This window comes from Anopheles gambiae, chromosome 2 (genome assembly GCF_943734735.2).
Source record: "Anopheles gambiae chromosome 2, idAnoGambNW_F1_1, whole genome shotgun sequence".
Lineage (NCBI taxonomy): Eukaryota > Metazoa > Arthropoda > Insecta > Diptera > Culicidae > Anopheles > Anopheles gambiae.
Genome location: NC_064601.1, coordinates 26,329,830 through 26,342,006, shown reverse-complemented (window position 1 = coordinate 26,342,006; position 12,177 = coordinate 26,329,830).

Genomic DNA, 12,177 nt, shown 5'->3' with positions numbered 1-12,177 from the left:
CGTTGGCAGGGGAACGGGTTTCCTCGCCGTGGGAAATGGCACTTCGGTTGGGAATGCGGCTGGAAAATGGCGATCATACAGCAAATCGGGAACAAAAGTTGCCCTATTCAATCATAATGCGTCCTCTCCCCAAAAAAATAAAGCTTCCCGGGTCTCATTATAATGGCGCAATGGTAAAGAAGACAGAGCGAGGGAGAAAGAAAAACACGCCAAAAGATACAAGATAAGCACGAACATTTGTGACTAAGACAGTCGCGCGCTGATGTGATCTCCGGTGTCGGTTGGGGAAGAAATTTGTATGAATAATTTTATTCATAATATTTTCCCATCCATGGCATGGCCACTGCAATGGAGGGATGATCTAGGAAAACAACTGTAGTGCAGCGTTTGCAAATATGCAAATAAAAAACTGTCACAAAAAAGGGTATCTATGCGGCGGAAAATTGGAAAGGAAAGAAAAACGATTGATTGTAGCTGTGTATTTTGATGGAGAAATAATTGTAAATGAGACATAAAACAAGACCTGAATGTCGTCTTGCAAGAATAGCTCAATGTTTAAAAACAAGCGTTATGAAAGCTTTGTCTGGATTATCTTATAGGCAGAGCTGGCATGGAAATGCTTTTGCTTAACGTTTGCCACATTTCCACACCTTCCCAGATGGATGAAGTTGCGCGATGGATTAACCCTAACGCAATCCACCGTCATGTAGGTAGAAGAAAGATCGTGATACATCCCCCTGGCCGGCCGGTCAAATCAATTTGCTGACACAAAACATTCCAACCAATCGCTACAGACACACACAAACATGTTATACCTTTGCGCACCCTGTATTTAAACGGCCCAGAAACGGCGCGCCATCCATTTCCCAATGCGCTTGCATCGTTTTCACTCACTCTGTGTGAGTGTGTGGAAGAAAAACGAGCAGATGTGAGTCTCACACAAGAAGGAAAAACACAACAGCATCTTCATCCCTTCAAGCCCCAAGAAGCTTGACCGTGTGCGCTTGAGCTCGTGCTTCGAGCTGCTGGGTGTTTAGTAAACATAACCCACAAAACGGTGTGTATACACCGCCGGAAAACGGACTGGGCTGGCGCCCGAAAAAACGCAACGCGCCTAAATGGTTGCCATCGCGATTGGCTTTTCAGACGAAAGAGAAAGATATGATGTCCCTCGGTGCAGCAAGAGTTCACTGGGCTACTGGGGGGAGAGGAATTGGCATACCCTTGAACCGCATCTGTGCTGCCAGTTTCGAATGCTTGTACAAACGATTCGTACACTGTAACTAAACAAAAAACAGCCTAACCCCGTGTACCATGTGTGGCGGGAAAGATGTTTAATTTTTCCGAACGATGAATTATTCAATATTTGCATCGTTGTCTCGTGAGGTCAGGAAAAAAGTGTACATGGCAGAGTGAGCAAAAAAGAAAAAAAAATACGATCATTCGACCAGTTTTTGCGCACGATGATGACATGCCATCGTGAATGTGGTTCGGCTCGCCAGCCGATGGGGAGGCTACAATTATTGTCCCTTTTAGCTCTTTAGCAGCAGTGTGTGGCTGAAGTGGCCTTATAGAGGATCTTTTCTTTTCGCCAAGCACGAGTCAAGCAAAGTGTTCCAAGTATGTGAGCAGCATAAAATGGAAGTCATTTAATGCCTAGGTCTTAGACACGATTTAATATCAATTGACCGTATCCGGCCGGTTCGAGACTGCTTGGAGTTGACGACATTCGATTGTAGTGATCGTTGTTTTACGATCGAAGTGCCGCGACAGTTCACTGATCAAGTCGGACGGAATGTCTCACTTCACGTGCAAAAATGAACATTTTAACGCCACCGTCAGATTATTAAAATAAATTGACAAAATTTGATCAAAGATTATTATAAACCGGACTGCGCTTGTTGGAATGCGAACATTTGGGCTCATTAAATGTGTCCTTCAACTCAACTCAACTACCAGTGTGCTCAATTGGAAAAGGTTTTGTTCGTGGAACGCCACAAAATGAAGCGTGAATAGGGTCGAATTAATTTAGCAATAAAACTTGAATCCGACAACTCATTTTATGCAATCAATCTAATTCGAATTGACGCATCCAAATCCGTCAGCTCCGAAGGACCACCCGTTTTTGCCGATGCCCGTTGTTGCCGCCTCACCACCTGACCCACTTTCAAACGGTCCAGTTTCGTGCGGGAACGTAATCGTTTTGGTACTGCTCGCTCGTATCATCGATTACACGAAAGCACAGCTTTCTTTGTTTGGAGACAAATAAGTTTCTACCGGAGAGCTGGATTATATCACGCAATGTGAAACAGAAACGCACAACAAAACCACAGCGGCGGATGCGGTGGGATCGTATGTGGGCCACTGACTGATCCGTCACCTCGATCGTGTGCTTGCTCTCGATCCTCACCTTTCGCGCGCACGTCATTGATTGGTTTGCCGCTGGGTCCACTGAGTTTGTGTATTATTTACCAGCTCGCGCGCGCGTCCCAGACTCCAGGCTGATGCAACTCGGGAACACGTGGGGGCTGCTGCACGAGCTCGGGTGCGTAATTAATTGGAGCAGGTAACCATACTCTCCCCCCAAAAAGCAGCTAATCATGCTTCCTGCCTTTTTCATGCTGGCCGGCCTACTACCTCGGGAGCCATTAAATCATCAATGGGATCAGGTCGGCTAATGCTTAACTGCAGCAGGCTGTTTTTTGTGTGATGAAAAGAATGTTGATTGAGTTGTGCAGAGTGCAGCGGGAGGGCTTGAAAATTAGATGCTATAATGGAATGGAGACATAGGAAAGCACACAGATTGATAAAAGTCGGGCTCAAATAAAAGGGAATGCGCGCACTATCCCCAACTCCGATCTCGATGCATTTCGAGGCAGGAAGTGGCTCGGCCTCACACACTAAATGTCACTGAAAACGATCTCTTGTCTTTAAAAGCTTTGGTGTCCCTTCCCCACCGATGCTGTCCCTTCCCCACCGAACCATTAGCAGACGAGAGTGTTTTTGTAAGGATTAACTACGCTCGATTCGGTCCGTACCTTCTAGGAATGTTCGGTAATGGTAAACACCGATCTTCCACCGCCCGTGCCCAAAGTGACGCTGCAATTTTGTAAATAAAGAGATTGCATTACACAGGCGAGCTGAGTTGCAAATAACAAAAAAAAAGAAAGAAGCAAAAACACAAAAGTGGGAAGAAAATGAGGCGTCGATAAATGCACATCTGAGACGAACGAAAAAAATACAAAGGGCAAGATGTAGCAAAATTGACAGCTTCTGATGGTTGGGTTGGCGTTTGTTTTTTCTTCTCTTAGTGCCGTTTTCTACACTTTCACTTGCTTAGGTTGGTATTTATTTTACCATTCAGCACGGCCAATATCTACTTAAAGCTGGCGATCTTGCATGTTCTGTTTCCAAACCCGTAGGAATCGCGCAGATGAGCTTAACGATTCCGGTACGTTGCATACGGCGGTTGCTGCACTCGTGCTGCACTTTTGATGCACCAGCATCGGCGGCGACGGCGGAGGTGGGTTCGGTAGTAAACCAGTCTAACCAGGGAGCGAATGTTAATCGGCGAATTGTTGTTCATCGACCGGCAGATCACACAGCCGTGGGGAGAGGGATGGCGTTGAAGATGATGATGACCAGTTGTATTGGCCTGTTCGGTGGCTAAATTATTGGCTGCTGTCGGTGACGGGGTCTGTGCCGATACGTGCCGTGCATCCGTGCGCTCTTTTGGCCAGTCACTTTCACTGAGCCTGGGGGGGGGGGGGGGGGAGAGGGGGGTTTGTTTTCCGCGGTGGAGGATGCTTCACATTACACTACTATTAGAAAAACTAGAACGTAGGAGCACAGATTATGCAATGTAGTGTAGTTGAGACAAGTTTAGGGATTTAAGTGTGATGAAGGCAGAAATCAAATCAAATTTAAATCCAATTAGATTTTATTAACATTGTTCTTGTGATTATTCTTAGGTCTCGGTTCCTTTAATTTTCTGATTTCATATTTGAGTCATATTTAAAATAATGGTTTGCAAATTTAAATGGTAATGATGAAAATATCGGCAATTACTTGTGATAATAATGAACAAGGTGTAGCAATATTACATTCGAATTAATCGTTAAATACTGTAGAACAGCGGTCGGCAAACTTTTGAGGTGAAAGGCCAAATTTAATAAATGATCAAGAACCGCGGGCCAGAAGAACGATTTTTCTTTGCACTTAAATTATGACAATATAAAATTGTAGAAAGAATATAATTCATTGATGCTGTCGGACACTGCAATTGTTGATAGAGTTACTTTTCAATAATGATATCGGAAAAATAATGTTCGAAATCAGTAGTTCCTGTTATTAAATTGTAATGCAAAGATTCATGAGTTAAGGATATGCTGAAAAATTATCGAGACAAACCTACATTTAGTAACTATCAAAATGCTTTTCGAACAAGTAATGCCATTTCAGGCAAATTGATAACTGATTCCTTAAAAAAATGCCTGATTCGTTAAAAGCAACAGTGTTGAAGCGCCGAACTCGTAAAAACAAGAGTGGCTTTTTAATGTTAGGTTTAGCTTTCAAATACTATCGAAAATAGTCTTGAAATAGATAAATATGAAACCATCAGATTTGAGTGAAATTAAGAGGAACTAATGGAAGAAGAAATTTTTATCACGAGAAAAATGCATGAATCTTTTTCACTATTACTAAAACTTTGTCTTGCGTGTATTGCGTTGGCGAAAGTCGAATATCTATCGGCGTAAAGTCGCATGCAAAACATTACTTAAATGTATTGCTACCAGACATTAGTGTATTTCCTCTATACAAAATCTCGTATGCCACTTCCACAATTCTTAAAGACTTATTGTCGCGTTGAAGCAATGGTTTAATTACATATTGAACTCTAGTTTGACCATACTGATCCGTCATGCACATTACGATAGTTAAAGTTGAAAGATAAAATGGTATAACATTTCATTCTAAAAGATCTTCAGTAATTTGTATACAAATAGTTTCTTAAATCTTTTCAAATCAGTCAAATATTTTTGCGGGCCGGATTGAATTTGGACAGATTTTTGGACAGATTTTGACAATTTATCCAAATAAACAAACTACTAACTGGCAAAGACAACACTTTGATAACATGTAGGGCAAGTGTACCAATTATGGCTATATTATGTCATCAAGATACAGATTTTAGTCTTGTAAAAATAAGAATTGGCTAAAATGTTAAAAGGCTATATGTTTTCTAGAGGCCTAGCATGGTTAGAACACGAGAGTATTTTTTATTTTGATTCAGTATTTATGGAAATAGTAAAAAAATCGATAAATAATTGCTTCTCCAGCTACTAATTATGCCTTATAGTTTTCCTAGCAATTCGCTATAGTTGTACCAATTGTGTCTGTACGAAAAAACTCGTGGAGATTTTCTTCAAAAAATTTTGTGTGACATTGTTTTAACTCAAATCAACTAATAATGTGATGACTGTAGGTGAAGAAATATATGAACCCGATAAAATACGTGAAATTAATAGTTTCAAATCTCCGTTTTCTTCTATCACTGGTTGCGTTTATAGGCACACTCAATCAGTCGCACAATTGATGGGGCTAATCCTTCTAAAATATTACTGTCTTATTCTACTGACACCGCGTTTGGACACCTGGATCACCTGGAAGCTATACCGCAGTCAGCTACCGTTTCAGCACGAGACTCAGTGGAGCGCAAATCACGACGATCTGTTTGAAGATACTTCTCGTCAAGATTTGCCCTAACTATCGATGCAGGCAGAATCGCTTGTTACTGTTAAACATAATTAATGTAAAAACCGCCCTTCTCTAAATTTAGCGCACAGTTAAACTAATAAACAAGACTCCCATCTCCCTCCCACCATAGGCACCGATCATCACCATGTAATCGAAAAAAGCTTTCCAACCGGGAAGACACCGAGAACGCTTCCCACTGAAACGAGCACTTCAATTAAAGACAAATGGCCACAAACATCAGGGCAATCATCGATAGTGGACTGCACCTCGGGACCGCAGCACTGTCGCTACTCTCTTCACGCGACTGTGGTGACGTAAGTGGTATAAGCCGCAAGTGGTAGCCCTCTCTCCCCTGGGCGCATGGGGCGAAGAAGCCAGCCAGGGGTTTGGGAAGACCTGCAACGGTCGGTCGGTGCCGGTGACTTACTAATCTGAAAAATGCTGTACACAAAAATCTCTTGTCCGTCGCAGGCCAGTCACGGCCCGTCGTCATCAGATCGGCTCACCCCGTGAAGGTGGTCCTCCACCGGGCGATGCGCCTCGTGGGGTGGTAAAAATTGTTTTCATAACACCAGCAGTACCACCACCAGCGTAGGGCTGTGCAGCAGGGCAGTAAGTGCGCGCGAGCGGAGGCACTTACCTTTAGTTCAAGCAATTTCACACTAAAAATCATCAATTTGTGCACTCGAAGATGCCAGGTGAAAGATAAATGGAACGAGTGAGCGCGCAGCGCCTTCACGTGGGGTGAAAGGGAAAAGGGGGCAGAGCAACGCGCGATCGCATCTTCAGCTGGCCAGAGGATCGCTGCAGTGGGTCGCTTTTTTTGTGAAACAATCTGTGGGGAAACATAGAAACATCTCCCGGGGGGAGGGCTGTTGGGTTGACCCCATGCGAACCAAACCGCAGCATACGATTAAAGTAACCGTTTTCCTAATGCGATCAAGTTGTCGCCCTGGGTTGTCGATCGTGGGCTTACAAAATATGAAAGAAAAAACCGATCGTACCGCCCGATCGGCCTTTCCGGGGGCTTCGAGAAATGGTTTCAAACTGTGTGTTTTTCCGGGACCGAACGTTTGACGTCTGGCTTTTGCTACAACTTTGCAACTGCTTCCGTGTCCCCCTGAGAAGTACAGGTGGGCCCGCCGGGTGACGTCTGGACATGCAAAGTACGGGGGCTGCCCTGGATTAGATCCGTGTTTTTGGACGCACCAGGGAGGGATTCCAACGGGGTTCGTTTTCATATCTTTCGAGGAGATTTGCGAAAACATATCATGTTATGGCGCATAATCCCCGTCGTCTCTCTCTCTCTCTCTCTCTCTCTCTCTCTCTCTCTCTGTTGCCTGTTGCATTTGGCACCAGTTTGGGGCGGATCTGTTGCTTACTTTCTTATCACATTTTATTTTCACTCCAGTCGCGCAACTGTTTTTTCCGTGTGGTGGTAGGTAAGGTGTTTGATAACACTTTCGCACTTTGCACATTTGCGGAACCGATGTCTGGTGTGGGGCGCTTCCCTTGTTGCTCGTTTTTAGCGACAAATATTACGTGGTGTTTATCTCTTTATAGCTTTTCTTTTGGGTGCGTTCCAAAACGCACCACCACAATTATTTGGGTTATTTCATTCAGCTTTCCATAATAATTGCCCGTTCGAGAGGTTTGGCCCCGCTCGGGCGACTTCAAGGGAAGGGCAGTGGAGTAGCTCCATTTCTAAGCGTGCTAAACGGCCACTGCATACCAACGCACACCAACCCCGTACCTTCACGTGTCCGTCTGCGGTTGATGGTTCGAGAGGTGTCGGAAAGAATTAAATTTCCTCATTTTGTTGGTGATGTTTATTCGAAGCCGAAGGTTCCCCAAACGGAAGCACGTTTGTTGCAAATAAAAAACACACACACACACACTCACACACACATTAATGTTCATAGTTTAGTGGGCAAAAAACTACGAGTTAAAAAGAAATTTGAGCCTAGTAGTAAGTGGAAAGCGTAAGTGGACGTATGTATTCCACACATAAACACGTAGTGCGTGCTGTTGGATCGTTTGGCGGCCTAATTGTTAACTAACACCATGCTGCGGAAAGCTTTATTTCAAATAAATGACGAAGACGATACAAAACAACGGTAAGACATGCAGCCGATACATGGGAAATGCGTAGCAGATCGCATTAAACAGATGTGTTAATAATTATTTGCAATTAGCATGAAGGTGAGCGGGCTCACTAAAGTCTAATTAGTTGTTTAAGCTTATTTTTACTTTATTTTTATTGCCCGTAATAATTGCTCACGCGTCAAACGGAAATCAATTCCCTTTTTGGCCCCCGAGGATTAGGAAAGAACTGCTCAAAGTTTAAGTTCCGTCATCCTTGGGGCTAAAGAGAATTGCTGCTATCGTTGAATTGTTAATGGTGCTCTGGAAAAACACCGTCCCACTCGAAAATTGCATCGATCGAAAGGGCTCCCGGTTGCAATGCAGCCAGTCCCCTTTTCTATCCGCCCGAGGTAGGCCCTCCCCGGGCGTACACTTCTTGCGTAGATTAGAGTGCGCTTTTCTGCAACAGCCATCGACCCCTTCCCCTTCGACGCTAATCCACACCTGTTCTTCTTCCTTGTCCTAGCCACACTTTCGCCGCACACGCACCCACCCACCGGACCGACGGCGATCGATGATTGCGCAACTTCCGTTGCGTGGTTCGTGGTTTGGCAAACGTGGTTGCTTCCGTTGCTACTCGATTTTCGTCGTTGCTTCGTTGCTACACTTACACAGTGCTGCATGTGTGCTCTAGTTTTGTGCGTGCGTGATTGCTTTTTTTTGTCTACCCTTTTTCTTCCTTTTTTTTGCCTTTCCTTTTCTTTCACCTTTTCATCCCATTTTCAACGAGCGTTACAATACGACCCCCTGTGCAATAGGTCACGCAAATTGGGCGCGCAAAAATCGTTACGAACGATTGTTGTTTTTTTTTTTGGCTTCATCTTATTTTTCGTTCGTTCCCTTCGTTTTGCTGGTACGAGTTCACGAGTCAACGAACAGTGCTCGCGCCAGTGCTGGGGGAATGCGGTGACGGCAGTCGACAACTAAATTAGGCCAACAAATGATGAGACGGTTGTGTATTTTTTTCAATGTTTCGGGATGTTGAAGCAGCACACGTGAAGCAGCACTTAAGCGTGAAGGAATTAATAGGATGTCCCACGAAATAAAGCTCGTACAGGCGCTGCGGTGGTGGTGCTTGCTGGCACAACAATCGTTACACGCACATCGTCAGCATGACTGACCAGCGTGATTTCGGCGTTACGTGTATTGCGGGAGCTGCAGCGTGATGCATTTCGCACGCAAGCTCCGTGGTGCGTTGATCCCGGCCAGAGCAGCAGGGCATCATTAAGGCCGGAAATAGACGCGGGAACAGTGCTAAAGGTCATCGTTGGATTATGTTGGTAATCTTCTTGGTTCTTCGGCAAAGCTTGAGAAGACAAGCAGGATTTTAACAGAGTTGCCAAGAGTAAGTTACTTTCGACATACATGCATGTGTTGGTTAAGAATCGTCCCGATGATATTCCAACTTTTGTAAATTAATGAGTTCTTCTTGGATAGCGAGAAGATACAAAACAGTGTGCATAGTTATTGTAGGCCTTATCCAATGCTTCGATTACATGGAAATTACTTGGAGCTAAACTTAAGTTCCTCATACGTACACCGAACAAAAAATGAAGGTGTTGGTTAAGAATCGTTCCGATGATATTCCATTTTTTGTAAATTAATGAGTTCTTCTTGGATAGCGAGAAGATGCAAAGCAGTGTGCATAGTTATTGTAGGCCTTATCCAATGCTCCGATTACATGGAAATTACTTGGAGCTAAGCTTAAGTTCCTCATACGTACACCGAACAAAAAATGAAGGTGTTGGTTAAGAATCGTTCCGATGATATTCCATTTTTTGTAAATTAATGAGTTCTTCTTGGATAGCGAGAAGATGCAAAGCAGTGTGCATAGTTATTGTAGGCCTTATCCAATGCTCCGATTACATGGAAATTACTTGGAGCTAAGCTTAAGTTCCTCATACGTACACCGAACAAAAAATGAAGGTGTTGGTTAAGAATCGTTCCGATGATATTCCATTTTTTGTAAATTAATGAGTTCTTCTTGGATAGCGAGAAGATGCAAAGCAGTGTGCATAGTTATTGTAGGCCTTATCCAATGCTCCGATTACATGGAAATTACTTGGAGCTAAGCTTAAGTTCCTCATACGTACACCGAACAAAAACAAATGCATCCAGAGTTTTACGTAAAGCGAAAGAATGCCCGGTTTTTCTGCTTAAAGACACCCGGGCATGTTACACCAACCCGTTCGCCAGGGTTCAGGGTCTCCGGAGGGAAGCCGTCGTAACCGCCAGCGAAGAAGCAATGCACACCGAAACGGGTAAACATCATGCGTGCGGCGGCGGCTCATTCTTGTTGGGTTAAAACTAACGGACGTACGGGGTGAACCTCATGCACTGCAACTCAGCCAAACATCAAAACAGCTGTACGTGCACCAAACGCGGTACACCTTTACTGCCCGGAACAACGGGTAAACATGTCTGCCGGCAACAAACGCATATTTAAGTTTAGTGAGTTTATGTCGTCTTGCTCACAATCTCGGTAGATTGCAACCTGTAGACAGTGCCACAGTGAGTGAGTTGGGTTTGCGAGAGCTAGCTAAGGGCAAGTGAATTGTGCATCAGATCGTTTAGCAGCAGTGATCAGAGATGAAGGGCCGCAGGTTCCTTCAGCTGCTTCCAGTACTGGCGCTCTGTGCCAGCAGTTGCCTCCCGCACAGTGTTTCCGCACAGTTCGGCATAGGACCTTCGCCGCTGCTCAGCCTGGAGGATTACGATTCGGACGAGATGATCCCGCTGGTGCGGCAGGTGCGTGTACCCGAGCCAAGCAGCTACGCGCGATCGCAGCCAAGCGCGAGAATGCTACCATCGGTCGAGTCCTTCCCCATCACGGACGATGTGCTCAAGCAACTGCGGTCGCTTTTGATCGTAACGCCGGAGAATAAAATTACCAAACTAAAGCTACCACGCAAGAGTGCAGCGAAAACGACGGTAAAGCACACTGCCACCGTTACTACCCCGACCGTGCTCACCAGCTCGACGATGTCGACTGTGTCGACTACGAGCGCACGGCCTGCGATGACCTCGACCGCCAGCCTGCCCGATTCGCGAGAAGTTGGCAAGAAGTGGTTCCCGCTGCTGCTGCAGGAAGCGATCGATAACATCCTGCAGAAGAACACGTCCGAGCTGGACGAGCTGGACGAGCTGGTCGATCAGATCGCATCCGGCAGTCGGGTGCACCGGCAGGAGGTGTATGAAGAACCGCCCGCGTCATACCGCAATGCGTACGAGCAGCCCAGTGCGGGCGAAAGTGACACCGCTGGATCGCTGGATCTTCCCGCGGTCAATCTGGAGCAGTTCAGTGCCGGTGTGCCGTATGTGGTGAACATCTTCAACAACACGCAGATCGGCTACATCGTGATGCAGGTGGCGAATGATTCCGAAATTCGGGTAGAGCCTCCGGAAGATGCCCCCGAAAGCGTCACCGTCAGCTTCGATGTGGAGCGAAAGACGAGACGGACCGTGCCGGACACGAACGAAGAGTACGATTACAACCTGTTACCTTCCTCGAACAGTTTGCCCCATCAGCTGTCCAAGTCGGCGTACAAAGAATCCCCAACCGTACAGTACATGCACAAATCGAAGCCACCGGTACCGCTGCCACCCGCTAGGGCACCCGCGGTCGAGGCACCGTTTTTCAACCTTCTCAACACACCCGACAACGAGCCGGTCCGGTACCGGGTGCTGCTGCGCAACAACGACGCCCAGCCGGACAAGATCAACGTGCGGCTGCCACTTCCGGGCCAGATGGTAAGCTCGCCAGTGAAGCTGCTCACCGGCGACCGTCACCAAGCGAACCAGCCGCACGGGAAACCGCCCATACCGAAGCGGAAACCGCTGTACCAGGAGCAGCAGCCCACGGTGCTGAGAAGTCGCCTGCCAGCCGCCGACACTGTGGTCGAGTCGTTCGAGTCCCGGCCAGCCGCCCGGCGACTGACAAACGGACGCGTTGTGCGTAAGTATGATTACGAAAGCTCGGAAAGCGAGCTTCCGAGCGAAGACCAAACCGACCTCACCCTACCGGCCACTAACACCGTTACACAGCGGACAGCCAAAATTTTGTCCAGTGGTAAGCACGACCGCCCGACCACGACCGCTGTCCACCGTACCACGCCGGAACCGTACTCGGAGGCGCAGAAGTACAACATTGGCCGCACGTTCGGATCGACCGATGCGCAGCAGGACGGAGACAGCGAGCGCGACCGGCCAACTACGGCGCGCTCCGCCACGAGCGCCGACAGCTCCAACCTGGCCGACCTGCCGGGCGATGACGTG